This window comes from Piliocolobus tephrosceles, chromosome X (assembly GCF_002776525.5).
Source record: "Piliocolobus tephrosceles isolate RC106 chromosome X, ASM277652v3, whole genome shotgun sequence".
NCBI lineage: Eukaryota > Metazoa > Chordata > Mammalia > Primates > Cercopithecidae > Piliocolobus > Piliocolobus tephrosceles.
In genome coordinates, this window is record NC_045455.1 from 756,082 (window position 1) to 761,021 (window position 4,940).

Consider the following 4,940-nt stretch of genomic DNA (forward strand, 5'->3'; position numbering starts at 1 on the left):
GGCGTCTGTCTAAGGAACACAGGCAGTGGCCCCTCCCGGTCGGCCCGGCCAACGCGGGTGTCTGTTTAAGAAGCACCCATCACGTGGCACCAGGCTCCCCATAGGGCTGTTGTCACCCACTGCCAGTTTCCTTTAAGAGATATTTCCCACTGTTTTCCCTTTAAGTTGGTCTTTTCTGTTACCACATCAATGACGGCTTGTGCGGTCTGCATGAATGTCTCTAAAACACTTTGATGTGTTTCTGGTGGAGCTGTATTTGGGTGGCCCCCGTGTCTGCCTCCAAAGAGCCTCTGCTCCTCTGGTCCTGGCCCTGCATCCTCCATGCTTATCCTTGAAATGTGGGTGGTGGCCGACTTGCTGTGTCTTCAGTACCACAGTGATGAGCCCCACTTCTTGTATAATCCCTCCCCAGAAGGCTCTTCCAAGCTGGAGAACTTGGACTCATTAGTAGACAGAAGAGGAAATGCCCACAGGCTAGAGGGGTTTCTGAGACGACCTGTGTTCCTGACAGAGTAGCAGAGACGCAGGTAACCCCAGAAAGCCACGGAGAGAGGGTAAGACCAGGTGAGCTGCTCTGGCAGCCCCATTCCCGAGAGGAACCTGCTCTGGGCACGTGGAAGGGGCAGTTTGAGCAGAAGTAGATCACCAGCCGCAAAAGCCTTGGGGCCAGCTCTTCTGTGGTGCAGAAGGCACACAGCTTCCTGCTGGACAAGGGTAAGGACAGTATGACCTCTCGAGAGGGAAATCTGTCATTACCTGTCAAAATGATTTAATGAATATGCTTTTTGATCTGGCACTTCTACTCCCAGAAATTCTAAAGGTCCATGACGGCGATATGCAAAAGCAAGGGAGCAAAGATACGTGGACAGAGATGCTCTCTGCCCCATCGTTTATATTAGTAAAACCTGGAACAGCCTAGTGTCCCTTGGTAAGAGAATGGTGAAACTGACTGTGGCACATCCATGTGATGGAATACTATGCAGCCATTAAAAAGAGTGAAGTGGGGATCAATGTGTCTGAGGCATGGGACAACCTCTGTCATAGATGAGTGAAGAAAGCAAAATGCAGACCAGTGTGTCTGGCTCATCCCAGCTGTGTTTATTACTGAATGCCAAGTGTTCTTTATATATTTTGGATACAAATGCTTTCTCAGCTCTATATATTATACATATTTTCTCCCATTGGATGCCTTGCCTTTTTGTTTTCTTAATGGTATCTATTGAAAAACATGCTTTAATTTTTTTTTTTTTTTTGAGATGGAGTCTTGCTCTGTCACCCAGGCTGGAGTGCAGTGGCGTGATCTTGGCTCACTGCAACCTCTGCCTCCTGGATTCAGCAAATTCTCCTGTCTCAGCCTCCTGAGTAGCTGGGATTACATACGCCCGCCACCATGCCCTGCTAATTTTGTGTTTTAGTAAGGATGGAGTTTCACCATCCTTACTTAGGCTGGTCTTGAACTCCTGACCTCAGGTGATCCACCTGCCTTGGCCTCCCAAAGTGGTGGGATTACAGGTGTGAGCCACCATGCCCAGCCAAGCTTTAAATTAAAAAAATATATATATATTTTTTTTTTTTGTAGACAGGGTCTCACTCCATCACCCAGGCTGGAGTGCAGTGGTGCAGTTATGGCTCACTGCAGCCTTGACCTCCCAGACTCCAGCAATCCTCACACCTTAGCCTCCTGAGTGGCTGGGACCACAGGTGCATGCCACTATATCCAGTTAATATTTTGGTATTTTTTTTGTAGAGAAGGGGTTTCACCATGTTGCCCAGGCTGGTCTTGAACTCCTGAGCTCAAGCGATCTGCCCACCTCAGTCTCCAAGTGCTGAGATTACAGGCATGAGCCACCACACCCAGCCAAGACGTAAATCCTAAAAGCAGAACCCAGAAAGATCAAACTACTTTCAAGTAAATTAACTGTATCCCAAGACAAAGGTCAAGAATAGTTACAGGAATATAAAAATATCCAGGACTCCACAGCATATGAGGCAGGCAAAGAACCAGAAGAATCCAGTTCCTGACAAGGAAAATCAGTAAATCCAAACTCGCACGGCCTGACACAGGCGTCAAAACTCGCAAAGACGTAAAATGCCAGATACTCCGTGTGTTCACAAAGTTAGGTAGGGACATGAAGGGCATTTTTAAAAAGATCCAAATCACATTTCTAGAAATAAAAACTACCATGTCTGAGTTTTAAAATACGTTGGCTGAGACTAACATCAGATTAGACATATCCAAGAAAGGGTTAATCAACTTGCAGGCAAAGCAGCAGAAACTATCCAAAGTGAGACATACAAAGAAAAAGAATCCAAGGTATGAAGGGAGCCCGAGCGACCTGTGGGTGGCCTAAGGCAGCCTGACGTGCATGTGTCTGCATCCTCAGCACAGAGGAGAACAAAAGCAACACATACTTGGAGAAACAATCGTCAAACTGGAAAACGGTTCCAAATTTGATGAAAATTATAAACTCACAGATACAAGAAAATCAATTTCAAGCACAAGAAACATGAAGAAAATGACACCAAGGCACACAGTAGTTAGATTGCTGTAAAGTAATACTAAAGAAAAATCCTAAAGGCCGGCAGAAGACAGACACACATCACATACAGAGAAACGACAGTAGCGATGACAGCAGATGCCTTTTCAGAGCGATGTGAGTAAGAATTCATCACCCACAGAGTCATGTAACAAGAAATGCTAACGGAAGTCATTCACACAGAAGGAAAACTGTACTGGATGGAAACAGACCTGCACGGCGGGACACCGCGTGATAGAGACACGGACCCGCGCAGCGGGACACAGCGTGATAGAGACACGGACCATGTGGCGGGGCAGAGCGTGATAGAGACACGGACCCACGCAGTGGAATAGAGTGTTACAGAAATGATAACTGTGGGGAAATGTGTAAGATTTTCAAACATGTTATTTAAATATATTTAAAAGATAATTAACTTAAAAATAGTAATGAACAGTATGGTTTATAAAATGTAAGTAGAATGTACGACAACAGTAGCACAAAGGCTAGAAGGGGAGAGATGGGAGCGGATGACGGAGGCTCCCACACCGTGTATGCCATGGTATCTCCCACAGGAAGGCAGCCTGTAAGGAGCTGCAGATGGACACCATGAACCCAAAAGCCACCGCTGAAATCACAGAAGAGTTAGAGATAGGAAGCCAGCAAAAGAGATAAAATTGAATCCTTTGAGAAACACTGAACCCAAAAAAGGCAGAAAAGGGAGAAGGAGGGACAAATACAGACAGTACAAGTAGAAAACAAACAAGATAATAATAATGACATCAAATGCAAATGGTATGAAGACCCCCCAATAACAGTCAGAAGTTGTCACATTAGATAAAGAAGCAGGTCCCAGCCCCCAGCTATGTGCTGCTTATAAGAAATATACTTTTTAATTTTGAGATGGAGTCTTGCTCTGTCACCCAGGCTGGAGTGCAGTGGCGCAATGTCGGCTCACCACACCCTCCACCTCCTGGGTTCAACTGATTCTCCTGCCTCAGCCTCCCAAGTAGCTGGGACTACAGGTGCCCACCACCACACCTGGCTAATTTTTGTATTTTTAGTAGAGACAAGGTTTTGCCATGTTGGCCAGGCTGGTCTCAAACTCCTGGCCTCAAGTGATCCACCCGCCTTGGCCTCCCACAATGCTGGTATTACAGGCGTGAGCCGCCACACCAGCCAAGGAATACCCACCCACCCTGACCTCCCAAAATGCTGGGATTACAGGTGTGAGCCGCCGCGCCAGCCAAGGAATACACTAAAGGAAAAAAAAAAAAAAACCTCCTGTTGCACTTCAGTAACACTTTAAATATAAAGATGTAAATAGATTAAAAAGTTCTAAAACAGATGGAAAAATAGACCAGGTGCAGTGGCTCACACCTGTGATCCCAGCACTTTGGGAGGCTGAGGTGGGGGGATCATCTGAGGTCAGGAGTTTGAGACCAGCCTGGCCAACATAGTGAAATCCTGTCTCTACTAAAAATACGAAAATTAGCTGGGCATGGTGGCATGCCCCTATAATCCCAGCTACTTGGGAGGCTAAGGCAGGAGAATCGCTTGCACCCAGGAGGCAGAGGTTGCAGTGAGCTGAAATCATGCCACTGCACTCCAGCGTAGGCCACACAGTGAGACTCCATCCCCCCCCCCCAAAAAAAAAGATGGAAAAATATACCACACTAACACTAATCAAAAGAAAGCTGGAGTTACTGTGTTAGTGACACATACAGTAAATTTTGGAGCAAAGAATATTCCCAAGAATAAAGAAGGCAATTTCATCGTAGTAAATGGATCAGTTCATTGGGGGACATAACAAACCTGGATGTCTCTGTACCTAAAAACAGATCTTCAGAATATATGAAGCAAAAGCTGATGCCGCTGCAAAGAGAACTAGAGAAACCCACAGTTATAGGCAGTGATTTCAACATGAAGGTCTCCAACCACTGGCCATTTTCACATTTTAAAACCAGAAAATTCATAGCAAACTAGACCAAAAGAAAGCAGAAGAAAGAAAATAGTGAAGAGCAGCGTGAAAATCAATGATTGAAAACAGAAAAAGAGTAGAGCAGATTAATAAAACCAAAAGCTGGTTCTTTCAGGAGATCAAAACAATTGATGATCCTCTAGCTAGACTGACGTGGAAAAAAGAGACAGACATATCATCGGTACGAACAGTGAGAGGAGTAAAATCACCAGAGTCTGTGGAAAGTAAGAGGAAAATAAGGGAATATTATTCACAATTTTATGCCAATACATTTAACAACTTAGATTAAAAGGACAAATTTTTTGAAAGACATAAATTACCAAAGGTCACTCAAAAGGAAACAGGTCATCTAAATAGTATTACATCTTATGGAAGAAATTACAAGGCCAGGCATGGTCAGGTGTTCGAGACCAGACTTGCCAACATGGCGAAACCCTGTCTCT

The 4,940-nt window shown here is 45.1% G+C and overlaps 1 protein-coding gene across 1 annotated transcript in view; it reads left to right on the plus strand.

The window, feature by feature from the left end:
- ADPRHL1 (ADP-ribosylhydrolase like 1) overlaps positions 1-4,940 on the plus strand; it is a 28,093-nt gene that overhangs the window by 8,401 nt on the left and 14,752 nt on the right. The window lies entirely within an intron of this gene.